The following is a 20,181-nucleotide window of genomic DNA, read 5'->3' as shown; positions in this document are numbered from 1 at the left end:
AAAGGTTATATGACTTCTCAAGTCCACACAGTGTCAGAGCATGACTGGAACCCAGCCAGCAGACCCTCAAACTTCCTTGCTATTCTCACATCAGCAGGACTCCCAAAGCTGGCCGTGCATCTACATGACCTAAAGAGTTTATTCAAATGAAGACTCCAGAGCCTCAGTCCAGGTGATGCCATTCAGTGGGTCTGGGCTGAGGCCCGGCAATCTGTATTTCAGCTGTGTCTGGATGATTCTGATTCAGCCAGTGCACAGACCTGGTTTGGGGAACCACTGCTACCTATATTAATGCATGCATTAAGTCTCAAAACATATGCAGTTTATATTTAATCAATGCTGAGTACAGGGCTCCGCAACCTGCCACCCAGGATCCTGCTATCAGCTGGTTCAGGAGTTTAGAAGGCTTAACAGTTAATTTAGCACCAATGAGAGAAGTGATTTATAGCCTCTCTCTCTCTCTCTCTTTCTCTGTGTGTGTGTGTGTGTGTGTGTGTGTGTGTATTTGCTCCTTAGGGATAGCTCTCAGAGGCTGGGGAAACAGCACGTCCACCTTGGCCCTAAGGCCTCTTCCAGATGGCACCTAAATTAGCTAGAGGAATCAGCAGCAGCTTTTCAAAATCCTACATATCCACCCACGTGGCCTAAGCAAAATGAGTACTTTTAATGAGTCTTAGGAAAAGACCTGATTGGTTGCAGGAGACAGATGAAGAATTGCACGAACTGTCTCCCTCTGCTCCCCACTCTCTCAACTTGAGTCCAGTGACAGAAATTCTCAGGCTGACCATGTATGCAAGGTGGACGTCATGTGTTGGCAATGCTAAATCAACAACATGGTTCCTGCTGGGGAGAGAGAAGGAAAAACTGTAGGAAAATGCCAGCCACAGCAGCCCCCACCTCGTGAAAGGAGCCTTAGTCCTTTTATTGTGAATGGTCCACTGGGTAAGCATTATTGTCAGTCACAAACAGCACGGTCTACTCTCATTCCTAGGAGGAGACCACTCTTCCCAGCCTCTTTACAGTTAGGCAGAGGAGGGTGACTAATTCTGGCCAATGATCTCTACACAGAGGCACCTTGTGTCCCTTCTGGGAAAAGGGTGTGAAAAGCTCCTGCACAACCCTCCAAATTTTTCTTCCCCAACACTACGAACTGAAATTTAGGTGCTAATATTCAGAAACGTTAGAAAAAAGCAGGGGGATTCCTAAGTCACTGCTTGAAACAGAGCTGCCCTACAGAGCATCAGGGTCTACAATATACTATGCATGATCAAGAAATAATCCTTCACTGCCTCGAGCCACTGAGATTGCAATGTTAATTTGTGACTAGAGCATTCGTTAGACTGTCCTGACTCATCTCCTCCTCTCCCCACACCCACAATTGATTGCTCCTATCCATGAATGTCACCAAGACTGTTAAATCAGAAACAGAGGCTTTGTTCTCATTGGCCAGATACCCCCAAAATCCTTTTTAAAAAGTGGGGCCTAAACTATTGTTGGATCACCTGCTTTGTGATGTTATCTACCAAGATACCATTGAAAAAATTAAGAGTGAACACCTGTTTTAACTTAATCTGTAGGTCAAAAAAAAAAATAGAATGTAAAAGAGACAGGGGTCCCTGTGAAGCCCCAAAATTATGACTCTGGATTTGGGGTCTAAAGCAACAGTGTCTTTAAAAAAATTGCATAATTCAAGTACCAGCGTAGAGACTCAAGGCTGCTCCAGATCAGCCCAGGTCCCCAGGTTGCTAGGTCTGGTCAAAATACTTAATTTCATATCAAAGGCAAATACAGGATGAAGACAGTATCAGCAAAGTCTCTCTTCACATTGATGATCAACGGAATTCCCACTGCTTCTCTGCACAGAGGTGAACTCCCAGACTCATGCCACCTTAGAAGCGGCCCGTACAAGACCCAGAAAATAGACATTAGACATGGTGACCTCCTTACAAAGCTATACCAACAAGGTGACCTTCTGCGCTATAACCACCCTGCCAAACAGGTGGATGATGCCCCTGTGTTCACTGTGTAATCATCTAAGTGAAGGAACCATGGTTCACACAAGCAGGAAAAAAAATACTGAAGCAGGGCTTCAAGCTCCTCAGCATAACTGTGACCTTACAAAAACTGCAAAAGCAGCAGTCTCGCATAAAGGTGGCCCAAGAGGCAGGGAAGGAGGACCTTGGTCAAGGTAGGCTTGCCAGCAATTGCAAGTCTCAATGGACAGAAATCACATTGGTTTTTTAGCAACTCACAGACATCAATGCCAACCATGACTCTGAAATACTGCAGACTGTTGACAGGGAACAGATTAGGGATTGCTTTGTCCTGTCCTGCAAAATCGATTCCCAAATACTAACCAAAATACAACTACCTGGGAAATTAGCAGCAACTTAGAGCTCAGAATAGGAGCCCAGGCATCACTAGCAGGGCTCGAGGTCTCACATCTAACCAAGAGATTGTGTGACTTGGTAGGAAGGTCAATTCTTTTTTTTTTTTTTTAAGATTTTTTATTTATTTTTTGACAGAGAGAGACAGCGAGAGAGGGAACACAAGCAGGGGGAGGGGGAGAGGGAGAAACAGGCCTCCCGTGGAGCAGGGAGCTTGATGTGGGGCTCATTCCCAGAACCCTGGGATCGTGACCCCAGCGGAAGGCAGCCGCTTAACGACTAAGCCACCCAAGCACCCCAGGAAGGTCAATTATCAGATGACAAGGAGTCCAGCCTTCCAAAACAAAGGCTTTAGCCCTAAGGCCAGGGCAGCCACAGTCCTTATTCCCAGAAACATCCCTCTAATTTCTCTTCAAGATAACCTCAAAGTCTAATACAGGGATTGAAATCTCAAATACCCCAAGCAAAGATATAAATACAGAGGGAACTGGGGTCCACTTCTAAAATTGCAGATCCAGTATTCTATGACCAGAGCACAATGATGCTTTGCACTACTTTCCATGATTTTAAGAAGCATTTGCTGCACATAACTCTACCCACAGTTAAATATACACAATAAATCTGCTCTGATTTCTGCTAAGTCATGATGAAATTCAAATCTAAGCCGCATGCTGAGGAATCATGTATTACTGGAATCTTCTCATTTCAAAGCCCCTTTGCCAGGCCAACTCTGAAAACATTGTTTTAGTTGAATAATTATTTAAATGTGTGCTCATAGGAAATATTATCAAATTATAGTAAATGAACAAATGCAATTAAATAAAACTATGGCTCCTCATGAGCATGTAATGGTCTGAGATGTTTGGCCCCAGGAAATGTAGATGGAGTGGACATTAATCTCTGTCCACTGACTCAGGTGTGCAAAATAATCAATTTTTTTTAAGATTTTTTATTTATTTATTTGACAGAGAGAGACAGCTAGAGAGGGAACACAAGCAGGGGGAGTGGGAAAGGGAGAAGCAGGATCCCCACTGAGCAGGGAGCCCAACGCGGGACTCGATCCCAGGACCCTGGGATCATGACCTGAGCCGAAGGCAGACACTTAACGACTGAGCCACCCAGGTGCCCCCAAAATAATCAATTTTTTAATGAATAATTTAGTTTCTGGCTCAGTCCCCATCCCACAGCTTGGGGAGGGACACCCCTCTCTTCAGGGTCATGTTGAGGTCATCTGCCTTGATGAATTATTGCTAAGGTACCCACTGTCCTGAATCACATAGTTTCTTCAGATCCAGAAATTTCTTATGGCTTCTGTTGCTCTGCCAAGGGTAGAAAGATATGTGTAAGGTTGGGACGCCCAAGCCTGAAGTCAGACCCTCCCCTATGCACGCACCATGCAGCCATTCTCTTTGGCATCTTGCTGCCTCACCACTTACTACCATGAAGGCAGGCCTGCGTCCTCAGTGCTTCTCCCACAGCTGGGAGAATCATGCCTTCAGTCTAGTAGAAGACCATATATCCCTCCTTCTTCCAAACCAGCCTGATTCTTCCTCTAAATCTTCTCTTCTCACTATTATCTTTGCAAACCATCTCATCCTCTTACGGACTTAGGTTTTTAGCAACAAACATGATGATGCATCACAGGTTGTTTCTGTGTTTAGTGATCCAACACAAAGAACAAAATATCTTAACCCTTAGTTAAAAACACAAAAGCAAACTCAAGCACACAGAGCATTCTCTAATGTGTTGTGGTACATTTTAATAAACACTAAACTATTTTTAGAATCTGCCCACAGAGCACAAAGGAAAAAGGGTAAAATATCAGAGGTAAATTAGAAAAAATTTGAACTTTGAATAAGTACACTGCACAGCCTATTTGACTGGTTTCTCTTCACCAATTAGTGTCACTCAATTAAATCATGAATTTTCACTTAGTCCACTGGGTTCAAGACTCATTAAAGCAATCGAACAACTTCCATTGAGTTTTTTTTTCCTTCTACTCATACACACTCCATCAGATTGGCTCACAGCCCCACTGAGAAGCTGTTGGCAGCTCCAAATAAATGATATTGAAGTTACTCTCATATTTCTGTTAATTCAGCCTAGTTTTTTTGGCTTAAGGATGGTATCTCCAAGTGTTCATAAATATGCATATAAGAGAACTTTTTAAACTTGGATTTTTTTTTTCTTTTTGGTCTTCCAGGAATTTTTTTTTTTTTTTTTTTTAAGATTTTATTTATTTGCGAGAGAGAGAATGAGAGACAGAGAGCATGAGAGGGAGGAGGGTCAGAGGGAGAAGCAGACTCCCTGCTGAGCAGGGAGCCCGATGTGGGACTCGATCCCGGGACTCCAGGATCATGACCTGAGCCGAAGGCAGTCGCTTAACCAACTGAGCCACCCAGGCGCCCTTCCAGGAATTTTTGAAGTCACAAATCTATAGGCTCAGGAGAAATACCAGTAGTCAATCAGCACATCAAATTTACTAGGACTCAAAGAACTATAAGAGCAAACAACAATGACACACCTACCACTTAACAGCTATGAAATTGGCAATTTGTAAGCACTCAAGAAGTGTTGGTAAGACTGAAGGGAACAAGGAGGGGCACTCTCATGCACTGTTGGTGGAGGAACAACCTTTCTGGAGGACCAGCTAGCTGTATTAGCTAAGAAAGCGCTAGATGTTAACAGATACCCCCATTGTCAGTGGCTTCACATAATGAGTAGTTCTTACTTACCTGGAGTCTGAAAGGGTAATCCTGATTGGTGGTAGGGGTTTCTCATCCTCTCACTGATAAGGGAGGATGACAGAGCCTGATTGACAGGGCCTCCACCATCATCAGTTGGCTTCTAGGGTCACCCAGGCATCAATACTCAGCTGAAAGATGGGAGGAGAAGGAAACCATAGAGAAGGCACATCAGAAGGTGACACACATTAGTTCTGCTCAGAGTTCGTGGATGAGAATCAGGCACATGGGCACCTGAACAGCTGTTACCCAGCACTGAATCTCCACTATGGATGGAGGACATGAGATTGTCTCTGTCAGGGCAGCTAAATAAATATATAAATATACAAAGTGTACATACACACAGATATATATAGATAGATATATAGACATAGATATAGGCTTACACACACACACACACAAATGCATATATACGTAAATTTTTAAAAGTCATACTCTTTGACCAAGCAATTCCATTTTTTAAATTTTATTTAAAGTAAATAAACAGACACATGCATAAAGATGTTCACTGAGAGTGCCTGGCTGGCTCAGTTGGTAGAGCATGTGACTCCTGATCTCAGGGTTGTGAATTCAAGCCCCACACTGGGCGTAGAGATTATTTAAAAATAAAACTTTAAAAAAAAAAAGATGTTCACTGACATTTTGCTTATGATGGCAAAAAAAAATTAGAAACAACCTAAAAAGATATTTTTAGGCAAAATTAGGTTAAATAAATTCTGGCACACTTGTTTAATGAAATACTGTTCACAAATCAAGAATAATGCTATAAATGTTTGTTTTTTGATTGATATGGAATTTACAAACCAGGATACACAGGATGAGCTCATTTTTATAACAAAAATATCTGGTAAATATATAGATTGGTGACTCACCATGTAGAGTCCAGATTCTCCACCTTTTATTACAGCTTCTAAAATTCAGTTTTGTCCATTAACTTAGAAGCACTCAAAATCTGAGAGATTGACTCTGGAAAAATATTCTCAAGAGTCTGATTGACAAACTACAATGCTGATTTATTCTTTTGCAGTGAAAAATATGCAGTGAAATTTTGCTACTAAAAATGCCTGTTTCTTTTCTTTAAGAACACCTTCACCCTGTTATTGAGAAACTAGGAAATCAAGTTTCTTTATCAGAAGTTGCTGCATGGGGGGCACCTGAGTGGCTCAGTTAGTTGCCTGGCTCTTGATTTCAGCTCAGGTCAGGGTTTCAGGGTGGTGAGATCGAGCCCCATGTCCGGCTCCATGCTGAGCATGGAGCTTACTTGAGATTCTCTCTCTCCCTCTGCCCCTCCCCCACACCCTACCCCTGCTGGGGCACACACTCTTTTTCACAAAAAAAAAGAAAAAGAAGAAGAAGAAGTTGCTTCATGAGCTCAGTCCTCAAAAGAAAGGAAATGTGATGCTCTTGACACTTTTTTTCCGGGCTGGAAAATCCTCAACTGTTATTTAATGCACTCCCTCTCTATGTCACAGACTGTGTTAGACCCTAAGGATACCAAGGTGAACAGCACAGAATCTGCCATTTCAGAACTCAGAGAGGACAAGAAAGAACCAGCATAAACAGCAGTCATGATCTGATCTGTGAGCAGAGCTTAGTAAGGGATGCCCACAAAGTCATATGAGAAATACCCAGCCCAGTCAAGAAGGACTCCAAAAGAAGCCAATATTTGGGTTAAATCAAAAAGGATGACAAAGTCTTCCATGGACAAGCACAGTGAGGAAGGACCTTCCAGTCAAAAGGACAAGCATATGCAAAGGAGATATTATGAGCTCAAAGCCTGTGAACACTGCAGAAATATGCAAAGTTCCCAAACTGAAATGATATCATACATACAAAACATTGAGTGTGATGCTTGGGATAGACTAGGCCCTCAAATGTCAATTTCCTTTCTTTTCTCCTTCCCCAACTCAGAGAAACTGAAGCAGAATCAGGGTAAGAATTAAGTTTTGTGAAGTTTCTGTATTTGGGGGCTCTTTCCCAGAAAAATAATACAAAATCAGTTTGAGAGTCTTGGAAGGGGCCCATACAAGTGAGTGGACACAAAGGTTATGCTTCAATAGCTTCAGTCAGTGTGCTTCTGGCAGGATATAGGAGTGATGGTGGAGATGGAACAGAGCAGGCATAGTAGGAGATGGGCACCATGGTGAGGACTGTAAGGCACTCCCCAGACTTCCCTTCAAGAACGAATAACTTACTCCCCAGCTGCTAGGAGTACAGCAAGGTGCGTGCAGCTCATCCAAGCAACACACCTCCTTCCTGGGGCATCCTATAAGGTATAAAAGTCCACTCCCTCTGAGTCAGTCCAACTCGATACAGAAACCCAGAAAACTGAAGTATCATCCTGCCCTTCCTGTTAGAGTAGAGATTTGGGGGGCCAAATAGCAAACAGAGTCCTGACCCATGTCCAGTTCACAGTGAGTGCAGTAGGTCCACTGCCCCACCTGGTGGTCATTTCCCCATCCCCATATGTATAATTCAGATGGATGTACTTGCTAGTTTCCAGGACCCCTGCACTGGTTCCTTGCCCTGTGGGGTAAGAAAGAGAGTGGTATGAAAGACCAAGTGGTAACCTCTGAAACTGCAAACCACCCACCACCACCAAGACAGAATATCAAGAATAATACTGCCTCCCAAGGACAGTGGCTGAGCTTAGTACCATATTTAAATAATAAGATTTTATTCATTTAATTACCATCCTGGTCCCTGCAAAAACTAGAAATCTTCCAGAGTAGACATGGATTACCACAAGTTCAACCAAGTGGTATAACCCCATTTGCAGCCGCTGCGCCACATGTGAAATCTTTGCTAGAGCAGCTCTGAGTATATGGTAAGTGGCACTGATCTGGCATATGCATTCTCTTCCATCCTACCAGAAAAGATCAGAAACAGTTTGCTTTCACCTGAAATGAACAACAGTAAACATTTATAGTCTTACCCAAGGGCTATGTTAACTCTCTCACCCTCTGTCACAATTCAGTAAGAGACTTACTGGACATCTCAGATAGCACCACACTGGCCCACTGGCCCACTGTATTGATGACACTGTGCTAATCAGAGGAGAGAAGCAAGATGTGGCTGGTAGATTAGAGGCCTGGATGAACACATGAACGCCAGAATATGGGAGATATACCCTCTGAAGATTCAGGACCATATTAGTAAATTTTTACATAGCATTATCAAATTTAAATGTCTAATGGACTGGGATGAACCAGAAGGTCCCCTACAAAGTAAAAGACAAATACTATAATTTGTATTTCCCACCATGAAGAAGGAAATACAAGACCTGGTAGGCTTCCTTGAGTTATGAAGACAGCATGTTCCATACCCAAGAATATTGTTTCAACACATATGCCAAATTTCCAGCTTTTAGTGCAGGTCCAGACCATGAAAAGTTGTCAGCTTTTCTTTTCATTGGGATCAGAGCAACAAAGAGCTAGGCAGCAGGTGTAGGCTGCAGTTCAAGCAGCCCCCTGCCTTTTGGACCATATATCTCAAGATATATGGGGTATATGGTCCCTATGTTAATAGAGGTTTCAGTAGTGAGAAAAGATGCCATGTGCAATTTATGGCAATTACCTATGGAAGAAGTATACCACTCACCCACTGGATTCTGGGGCATGCCAGCTATAACAAAGAATCACACACCTTTTGGGAAATGGTTCCTGACATGTTACTGAGCCCTGTTAGAGATGGAATGTCTGACCATGGGACACAAACTCAGAACTGCCCTTTATGAACTGGACATATCAGAACAACCAAGTCATAGGTTGGACAGGTCCAGCTGTAAGCTGGAAATGGAACATGTGGGATTGAACACAAGCAGGGACAGAGAGCACAAGCAAGCTGCACAAGCAAGTAGCCCTGACCCAACCCTGCCACCCAGAGCCTCTTCCTCAGTGCACACCTCTGGTCAAGTCCTGGTACCCTTTTGACCAGCTGAAGATGGAGTAAGAGAAAATACTGGATTTGGCTCATATATGGGTCAGCTCAGTATGTGGATGAAAGCCAAAAATGAGTGCTGGCTGCACTACAGCCCTACTCAGGATTGGTTTTGAAATACAGTGGTGAGGGAATTCCTCCCAATAAGTGGAGCATTGGGCAGTGACCACTTTATGAAAAGAGAAACAACCTAAGCACAGACTGTACATGAACTCATGGATAAGTGGCTTGGCTGACTGGCCAAGAGCCTAGAAGAAAAATGTAAGATCAGGGCCAAGGAGGTCTAAGATAGAGGCATGTGGATGGACATATAGGAGTAGGGACAAGGTATGAAGATCTTCATATCACATGTCAATGCCCATCAGAAATAATCCATCACAGAAGAGGCACTAAACAACCACATAGACAGAATGACTCAGCCAGTTGATGTCAGCCAGCTTCTGTCAATAGCCATCCTATGGCAGACACAATGGAACTTACATTATTAACTACTACTAGATTAAAGGAGTAGTTATGGTGGCAGAGACGGAAGGGGCCAACCACCCACTGGTGACAAGTTGATTACACTGGACCCCTTCCTGCACAGAATGAATGGTTACTCATTTTCATAGGAACAGACATATATTCTGGGAAATACATTCTGGGAAAGGTTTGCCTTTCCTACCATAGGGTCCCAGCCAGCATTACTGTCCAAAGGCTTAGAGAATATTTGATCCACTGGCAAATAATCCCACATAATATTGCATCAGACCAAGGAATGCATATTACAACAAAGAAGCTATAGGACAGGACAGTGACCATCGAATCTATTCTCATATAACGTACTACAATACCAAGAAGCTGATAGCTGATAGCCTGTTGAAAGCACAGCTGAAATTCCAACTCAGAAATACTGCAAGGATGGGGGAGGGGGGCCATCCTTCAGGATGCAGTGTACATTTTAAATCACTGATGTTTATATAAGCACTACTTCCCCAGCCAGTAGAATAAATGGGTCTGAGAATCAAGGAATAGAAGCAAGAGTGGCTCTATATACCATTATTCCCAGGGCCCCATTTGGGAAATTTGTGCTTCCTGGCCCTGCAACTTGGGGCTCTGTGGCTTTACAAGTCCTGGTACCCAAAGAGAGAATGCTTCCTCTGGGGGACACAGAATTTCAGAATTTCTGAAGTTCAGAATTTCACTGAACAGCCATAGCTTCCATGTGGGCGTTGTAGGCTCCTCACACCAAGGGCTTAGACCCCTCAGCAATGAGGGTCTGGGTCACACCAAGTAAGCTGGTAAGACCAGCAGAATTATTTTAAAAGGTAATGAGAATCTGGTATGAAGAGCAGAGGAGGGTGACTGTGGGTATCAGATGTAGCCCCAAGACCAACTACAAATGCAGGGGTTAGAGTTGTCTAATTACCTTGCCTCAGACAAAGAAAGGCCCAATACAATCCTAGAGGAGTTGCTTCCAAAATTTATACAAAGAATTGGATCAAAATGACCCAAGGAATTGACTGTGGTAGCTGCTGAGATGCACTACCCCAGCTTCTGGAAGTGCTGAAAGCAAGAGCTTTCAGCCTCACCCAAGATCACACTTCCTTCCTAGGATGGCCAGAATCTAATGACTGATTGACATGGGCATGCAATGGTCTAGTCCCTGGCTCAGCTCAAGACAACTCTGAAGGGTCATCTCAGGTTCAGTATACCCCACAGAGTCAGCTGAGGCCTCTGCTGAGACTGCATCATAGCCCAATCCTGCTGTTTTCCCTTATACAGATGTTGACCTCAAGGGTATGTCCTAATAAACCCCTGAATGTTCATCTTCATCTCGGTCCTCATCCCAGGGAACTCAACCTGTATATATGCACCAAAATAGAGGCACCAAAGATATTTGTCTCTGCCAGGTAAGTTTTCTCCTTTGAATGGTATATGATAAACATCAATACATTTATCATCCAACTTGCCTGCATCATTATCTATTATAGACAAGCAAAAATATAATTGACTTGATCATAGTTTATTTTTATTAAATATAAATTTTGATGAGATACTATCTAATGGAAGGGGTCAGAATCCTGTTATCCAAGGTGGCCCCAGATGTCCAGTTTGATTAGACTTTTTCTTCAAAAATGATTCACTACCAACCTGATAAAACCCGATTCACTCTTGTTTTGGAAGTAAGTCACTGCCAAAAAGACTAATTAAATGTCCAGTGGGCTAGCTTTTTCTATTATCAAGTTGCTCTAGGGTCGGTCTTCAGCAGCAATACTTGAAATCAGATCCTTGTGTGTGATTTCTTGAAGTCCCTTGCTTTAAGATCCCCCATCTTGGCTGTCCTTGGACAACAAAAGGCACGGAAGAGCTCTCTCCCACCTCCTCAGTTCATTTTTTCTGTGAGATACTCTTCTATTGCCTAGGTTAGTCAGCAGCTCACATTTAATTTCTAGAGAAAAACAAGAGAACTCTTATCATTAATCCTCTCTTTCCTGTTCCCCGGACATGGCACTGAAAGGGAAAATACTGCTGTCTTCCCAACCCCAGAATTACATAAATTTATGCAAGTCAATTAATTGCAGGTGGAAAAACCCATAACCAAGTAGACATGAAGCTACAAATCTATACAAAATAACAGAAAGTTCTAAGTATGACCTGGCCCTCTCCATATCAAAATGGTGTCCAGGGAATTAAATAACTAAGTAACTTTAGAGGAGAAGATATGGGAAAAGGATGGCTCTGTGCTCTATACTACTTATGTCACCCAAGACCTACAAACGTCCTGCTGTTGAAGCCCCTTTGTTAAGAAATAGGTCCTATTCAAAATCAAAATAATAACATATGTCTTCTCTGTTTCCTAAAATCCTACCTCTCCATATCAATAAAATGACTAGATTAAAAACAATTTATGATGGTGATATAAAATAACCATAACTGTGGTGCCTGGGTGGTTCAGTTCATTGGGTGGCTGACTCTTGATTCAGCTCAGGTCATGATCTCAGGGTTGTGGGATCGAGCCCCACATCAGGCTCTGCACTGGGCGTCGAGCCTGCTTGGCATTCTCTCTCTCCCTCTGCCCTTCCCCTCCCACCCCCATACTCATGCTCTCTCTCTCTCTCTCTCTCATAAATAAATAGATTAATTAATTAACTGACCATAACTGAGGAATTTAGGGTTCTTGACCCAGACCTGCTGCTAAAGATGAGCCACCTTCTTCTCCTGAGGTCTCCTCTTTATCATCTGTTTACAAAAATGGGGAAGGGAGAGGGAGGGCTAGCTTTTCCAAAAACATTTTATAATAAACATGTATTACTTTATAGTGGAAATAATAAAAATTATTTTTTTAAATAATTAAATAAAAAAAACTTTAAAGGTAATTTCTAAGTTTCCATCCAATGCCAAAATTTTATAAGCTAAATTACATTAGTTCATCATCCCCAGCCCATATATCACTCAAAATAGGGCTTCAGTAACAATCTGCATGCCTACAACTTCCAAATTTACATCTCCCAGTTCTACTCCTCCTCTGAGCACCAGACTGGTATACAACCGTCTGCTCCATATATCCATTTGGAAATCTCAAAAGCACCTCAAAGGCTGCCCTCAAACAAATTTCATGACTTTTTGCCCCAAATCTGATTCTCCTCCAGTGATCTTTATCACAGTGACAAACACTATCACCTAATAAGTATAACGAACAAGGCAACTGGAATAAGACTTGATATCTCCCACCTCTTTCACCTTCTATTTCCAAATCTATCGATTCCTATCAATTTATCACTAAGTAACTCAGACCATCCACTGGTCTACATCTCCACATGTACCATGTAATCCAAGCTATGATGACTTCTCACCTGTACTACGCAACAGCCTACCCAGTTGCTCCCCAAATCCTCACTTGCCCCAAGCCATTCTCCACACTACAATTAATGATGTTTCAAAATGAAAATATGATCATGCTGTTACCCCTCCTAAAACCCTCAAATGATTTCCCTATTCTCTTAGAATCACGAAATCCTTACCTCTTACTATAAGTCCCCAAATAATCTGGCCCCTGCCTATCTCACCAGCTTCACGGTGTTGACCTCCACTTCTCTTCTGGAGCTCCAGTCATAATGGCCTCCTTAAGTTTCTTAAATACACATGCTCCCTCCCACTTCAAAATCTTTGCACATACTGCCCCAGAGCTGCAGAACTCTGTTATGAACTGAATGTTCCTGTGTCCCTACCAAAAGTCGTATGTTGAAATCCTGGCTCCAAATGTAATGGTTATTAGGAGAGGGGCCATTAGAAGGTGATTAGGTCATGAAGGTGGAACCCTCATGAATACGATTAGTGCCCTTATAAGAAAAGACATGAGAGTTTGCTCACTCACTCTCTCACTCTCTCTGTCTGCTCTCTATCATGTGAGGACACAGCAAGAAGACAGCCATCTGCAAACCTGGAAGCAGCCCCTACCAGACCCAAATCTGACAGCACCTTGATCTTGGACTTCCCAGCCTCCAGAACTGTGAGAAATAAATGTTTGTCATTTAAGCCACCTAGTCTGTGGTACTTGTTACAACAGCATGAGGTGACCAAGACACACTCCATTTTCTTCGCCTACTTAACTTACTTTCCTCTGAATCTCAGTTCAAAAACCACTTTCTCAGGGAACCCTTCTCTGACACACAGGTTAAACCAGATTTTTCTGTTACAAGTTCTCAAAGTACCTCATACATTTTCTTTATAGCACTTAGTCTAGTTTGTAAATGATGAATGTAGGGGGCTATTTATTCAGTATCTGTCTTTCCTACCAGGTAAGTTTTACAGGGCTAAGACTCGTTTGTTATTCATGTTACCCCAACACCTCACTCAGAGATTAGCACATAATAGGCACCTAAGAAATATTTCTTTACTGAATGAATGAGTGAATGAATGAATGAATGAATGAACAAAAGGAGAGAAAAGTAATAAGGCATTTTTCTTATTGTTGTTTTTGCTCAAATACCTAGTTTTCCTCTTAACTTTATTGCACTTAGACTATGAAGGTATAATTTGGGACTGCTGCTCAAATTTCATCAACTTTAGAGGAGAAAAGGTATCTACTCATCAAATTGAATTGTTAAGAATGATCATTTGTTATTTCCATAACAATTATAAGATGTCAAGTAAAATTGAGTCTTGATAATCCTCCTGGGAAAATTATTAGTAGGTCAAGAAAAATAGAAGCTTAGAAATATTTGTAACACTCTCCAGGAATGAGATATCAGCCCTGAGTATTATGCAGTGGAAAAGATTTTAATTACCACCAGCTTTACTTCTCCATAACTATTCTAGTCAAGTGTCTCACACACTTCAATCTTAGACACCTAATGAGGTCCCCAAACCACTCTCTAACCTGGAGACCGTTGGAAAGGGAATGAGGAATGTTTCTGGTGGTACGTAGATAGACAAGTACACCAGTCTAATGAAAACCAGAGAAAACATATGAATAGCAGGGGGAAGGGGAAGAGGTATAAATATTTTCTGATTCAGTCTCTGATCAGCTTACCTCCCTATCCCTTTCTCCTAGGAAATGAATTTTGTAATGCAACCCCCAACTATGAAGATACAAAGATATGTAGGACATTCATTAAGTCCTTGGGACCTTAGGCCCAGGGCACTCATCATGTTTGATTTATCCCTTCACTGGGGCCCTTTGGCCAGCTCTGCCTCTAGAGAACAAACTGACACCAAGGATTCTCAGCCAGGTCTTTCATCAGCACAAATTCAATTTATAAAAACGCAAGTGTTACCTCTCTCAGTGAAAATGCTCCAGACAATACTTTGGAGGCAAGTCATGTCCAAATTGCATGACATGTTTAACTGAATCTCTAAACTGATTTCCCCTTCCCTCTACCATCTACTGCTTTCCTTTAGGAGAAAAAAATAGAAACAGGGCAAGGCAGGAATCAATCAGAGGTCCACATTCCCTCTTCTTCCAATGTGACTTGAATAAAGCACTCATCCTTAAGATAAAGCATCAGTTGGTCCTGGACCGGAGAGAAATTTACAAAGGATGCATCAAAAAAGAACCCTCAGAGGCCCGCAGTCAGGCACCTGGAAACACGACCAGCCACCTGTGTTGTTTAAGATCTCTGCCATCAACTCCTGGGGCCTCAGGATAAATAGTTCCCATAAGCCCAATGGAGAGAATGAGACTCACAGGGTGCATACTTTTGATATAATTAAGGAAAAGAGAGGCTGAGGGTATCTTTTTTGTAAAGCCATCCCTAACTGCCCTAACACACTTAGCCACACATGCACACACATACAAACAGACACACACATCCCTTCAGCTATGATAGCACATTTTTTTGGTATCTCTGTTGTATCACTGGATATAGTATCACATAATTACTTGTTTATAATAAATCTCCACTGTACTGGAAGATCTGCTGGAGCCTGGGGCCACATTTTTCAGCTTTATAACTCCATTGCATAGCAAAATAAATGCTCAGTAAGTGTTTGCTGAATGAATAGGTAAATAAAAGAATGCAAAAATCTGTGAAGATTTTTTATTAAAACTTTACATTTTTAGGGGTGCCTGGGTGGCTCAGTTGGTTAAGCATCCAACTCTTCTTTTTGGCTCAGGTCATGATCTCATGGGTTGTGAGATGGAGTCCCAGTCAGGCTCCACGCTCAGTGGGGAGTCTGCTTGAAGATTCTCTCCCTCTACACTTCCTCCCACTCTCGCACACACATGAGCACACTCTCTCTCTAAAAATGAATAAATAAATCTTTAAAAAAAACTTTTTGTTTTTAATATAATGATTAAGGTCGGTCAGCCAATTTATTCCTTTTTTTTAATGTTTTTCTGTTTATAATCATTTTTAATTGTACAATATTAAATATACACAAAAATGTATAAGGACTAGCACAATGAACATTAGGATGGCACCTTTCTTAAGAAGCAAAACATCACTGATACAACTAGAAAGTTGCTTGCACCCTCCTCCCTTATCCCCACCCTCACCCCACCCAGAGATAAGCACCATCCTGAGTGTAGAGTCTGTAATCACTTTAAGATAAAGTCAGGTGCTTTGAAATAAAAATAAGTATGACAGTGTCACTTCTTTAACTCAGCATGAACAGAGGTTTGCCTTACACAAACCTTTAGAGTGTGACAGCAATTATTATTCAAAATTTCACTAATAAAAACAGACTCAATAATAATTTAAAATGGAAACCAAGGCAACTATTTCCAGCCAGTCTATAGACAAACAAAGATAAACAACTGGGACTACATCAAACTAAAAAGCTTTTATACAGTGGAGGAAAACATCAACAAAAGAGCAAAACAATCTACTGAATGGGAGATGATATTTGCAAATGATATAGCCAATAAGGGTTTAATATCCAAGACATATAAAGAACTTACACAACTCAACACAAATAATAATAATAATCCCAGTAAAAAATAGACAGAGGATTTGAATACACATTTTTCCAAAAAACACATGCCAACAGACATATGAAAAGATGCTCAACATCACTAGTCATTAGGGAAACGCAAATCAAAACCACAATGAGACATCACTTTACACCTGTTAGAATGGCCATCATTAAAGACAAGAGATTACAAATACTGGTGTGGATATGGAGAAAAGGGAAACTTTGTACACTTTGGTGAGATTGTAAACTGGTGCGGCCACTATGGAAAATAGTATGGACGATCCTCAAAAAATTAAAAATAGAAGTACCATATGGTCCAGCAATTCCACTTCTAGGAATATATATCCAAAGGAAATTAAAATACTAATTTGATACCTGCATTCCCATGTTCATGGCAGCATTATTTACAATAGCCAACATATGGAAACAACCGAAGTGTCCATCAAGAGATGAATGGGGGGGCGGAGCAAGATGGCAGAGGAGTAGGAGACCTGGATTTCGTCTCCTCTCAGGAATTCAGCTGGATAGGGATCAAACCATTCTGAACACCTACAAACTCAACAGGAGATCAAAGAAAAGAAGAGCAACAACTCTCTGAACAGAAAAGCGACCACTTTCTGGAAGGTAGGACGTGCGGAGAAGTGAATCCGAGGCGATATTCGGGAGGATAGACGGCGGGGGAGGGGCCTCCGACGGCCGCTTCTGGCAAGTGATAGAGCCACGAGCACAAAATCGGAACTTTTAGAAGTCTGCTCCGCTGAGGGACGTCACTCTGGTGGCGAAGTGGGGGGTGGAACCCTTGCGGGACAGTGTGGTCTCAGGACCCTCGGGGTCACAGAAAGACCGGGGGTGCCTGAGTGCGGCAGAGCTCCCAGGTATCGGAGCAGGGAAGCCGGCTGCAGAGACGGAGCCCAGGCGCGGGCTCTCAGCTCGGGGTTGCCATAAACCGTGATCCGCGGCACAGTCGGGCCACTGCTCCTCCAGCAGGGACCCAACAAGCGGCAGATCCGGGGAGACTCACCTTCTTCCCCCGGGGGGAGAGGTGCGGGAGCGCACCGCGGGGATCTGCTGGGTTTGGAGACTCCACCCGGGGTCGGGTGCCAGATAGAAAGGCGCGGTCACAGGCCGGGTGAGCGCGGAGTGTGGCCGGAGACCAGGGAGACGGGAGTGACTGACTGCTTTTCTCTGGGGGCTCGCTGAGGAGCAGGACCCCGAGTTCTCGGCTCTGCCGGGGCGGAGACTGGGAGGCCGCCATTTTCACTCCCCGCCTCCAAAACTGTACGGAAAGCTTGCAGGGAACAAAAGCTCCGGGGAGCAAACCCGAGCAGATTACTTAGCCCGGACCGGCAAGGGCAGGGCAATTTTGCCTCCGGCAAAGACATTTGGGAACCACGGCAACAGGCCCCTCCCCCAGAAGATCAGCGAGAACAGCCAGCCAAGACCAAGTTTACCGATCAATGAGAACGGCAGAACTCCAGCGCTAGGGGAATACTGCACATAGAATTCATGGCTTTTTTACCATGATTCTTTAGTCTTTCAAAGTTAATTATTTTTTTTAACTGTCTTTTTTTCTTTTTTCCTTTTTTCTTTTTTTTTGAATTTTTCTTTTTCCCTTTTTCAACCAACATCTTATCTATCCCTTTTTTAAAAAAAAAATTTTTATTTTTCATTTTTAAAGTCATATTCTATCCCTTCATAGTAGTTACCCGTATTTTTGGCATATATATATATAAGTTGTTCTCTCTTTAAAATCTTGAGATAGTTTCTTCTAACAGATCAAAATATACTCTAAATCTCTAGTGTATGGTTTTTTTCTACTCCCCTGCCTGATCACATTCTCTCCCTTTTTTCTTTCTTTCTTTCTTTTTTTTTTTAATCCTCTTCTTTCTTTTTTCAAACAATTTATCAAATCCTTTTTTAAAATTTTTTATAATTTCCATCTTTACAGTCATATTCCATCCCTTCATCATATCAACCCTTATTTTTGTACATATATAAGTTTTTCTTTCTTTTAAAATTTTGGGAGGGACTTTCTTTTAACAGACCAAAATACACCCAAAATCTAGTGTGTGGCACTGATCTATAATCCAGCCTGATCATATTTGATCACATTCTGTTTTTGTTTTGTTTTGTTTTGTTCTGCTTTTGTTTGTTTTTATCTTTATCTTTTTCTTTTTTCTTTTTTTCTTTCCTTTTCTTTTTTCTCTCTTTCCCTTTCTTTTCCCACTGCTTCAGGTCTTTTCTGATTTGTTTAGAGTATATTTTCTGGGGACGTTGTTACCCTGCTAGCATTTTGTTCTCTCATTAATCTATTCTCCTCTGCACAAAATGACAAGACGGAAAAAATCACCTCAACAAAAAGAACAAGAGGTAGTACCGACTGCCAGGGACCTACTCAATACGGACATTAGTACGATGTCAGATCTAGAGTTCAGAATCATCACTCTAAAGATACTAGCTGGGCTTGAAAAAAACATGGAAGTTATTAGAGAAACCCTTTCTGGAGAAGTAAAAGAACTAAAATCTAACCAAGTAGAAATCAAAAAGGCTATCAATGAGGTGCAATCAAATATGGGGGTGCTAACTGCTAGGATAAATGAGGCAGAAGAAAGAATCAGTGAGATAGAAGACCAAATGATGGAAAATAAAGAAGCTGAGAAAAAGAGAGATAAACAACTACTGGATCACGAGGGCAGAATTCGAGAGATAAACGATACCATAAGACGAAACAACATTAGAATAATTGGGATCCCAGAAGAAGAAGAAAGAGAGAGAGGGGCAGAAGGTATAATGGAGCAAATTATAGCAGAGAACTTCCCTAATTTGGGGAAGGAAACAGGCATCAAAATCCAGGAAGCACAGAGAACCCCTCTCAAAATCAATAAAAATAGGTCAACACCCCGACATCTAATAGTAAAATTTACGAGTCTCAGAGACAAAGAGAAAATCCTGAAAGTAGCTCGGGAGAAGAGATATGTAACCTACAATGGTAGAAACATTAGATTGGCAACAGACTTATCCACAGAGACCTGGCAGGCCAGAAAGGACTGGCAGGACATATTCAGAGCACTAAATGAGAAAAATATGCAGCCAAGAATACTATATCCAGCTAGGCTGTCATTGAAAATTGAAGGAGAGATAAAAAGCTTCCAGGACAAACAAAAACTAAAGGAATTTGCAAACACGAAACCAGCCCTACAAGAAATCTTGAAAGGGGTCTTCTAAGCAAAGAGAGAGCCTAAAAGCAACATAGACCAGAAAGGAACACAAACAATATACAGTAACAGTCACTTTACAGGCAATACAATGGCACTGAATTCCTATCTTTCAATAGTTACCCTGAATGTAAATGGGCTAAATGCCCCAATCAAAAGACACAGGCTATCAGATTGGATTAAAAAACAAGACCCATCGATATACTGTCTGCAAGAGACTCATTTTAGACCCAAAGACACCCCCAGATTGAAAGTGAGGGGGTGGAAAACCATTTACCATGCTAATGGACACCAAAAGAAAGCTGGGGTGGCAATCCTTATATCAGACAAATTAGATTTTAAACCAAAGACTGTAATAAGAGATGAGGAAGGACACTATATCATACTTAAAGGGTCTATCCAACAAGAAGATCTAACAATTGTAAATATCTATGCCCCTAACATGGGAGCAGCCAATTATATAAGGCAATTAATAACAAAAGCAAAGAAACACATTGA

The 20,181-nt window shown here is 41.9% G+C and overlaps 1 long non-coding RNA gene across 2 annotated transcripts in view; it reads right to left on the bottom strand.

Moving 5' to 3' along the window:
• LOC116642786 overlaps window positions 1-20,181 on the bottom strand; it is a 340,567-nt gene that overhangs the window by 285,987 nt on the left and 34,399 nt on the right. The window contains exon 2 of one of the 2 annotated variants that reach the window (XR_004301382.1): window positions 5,123-5,262. This is a non-coding gene — a long non-coding RNA (uncharacterized LOC116642786). Of the gene's footprint in view, window positions 1-685; window positions 837-5,122; window positions 5,263-20,181 lie in introns of those variants that run through there. The other variant, XR_004301383.1, reaches the window with a different exon arrangement.

The sequence above is a fragment of the Phoca vitulina genome, unplaced genomic scaffold (assembly GCF_004348235.1).
Source record: "Phoca vitulina isolate PV1807 unplaced genomic scaffold, GSC_HSeal_1.0 scaffold24, whole genome shotgun sequence".
Classification (NCBI taxonomy): domain Eukaryota; kingdom Metazoa; phylum Chordata; class Mammalia; order Carnivora; family Phocidae; genus Phoca; species Phoca vitulina.
This window is presented reverse-complemented; position numbering and strand designations above follow the sequence as displayed.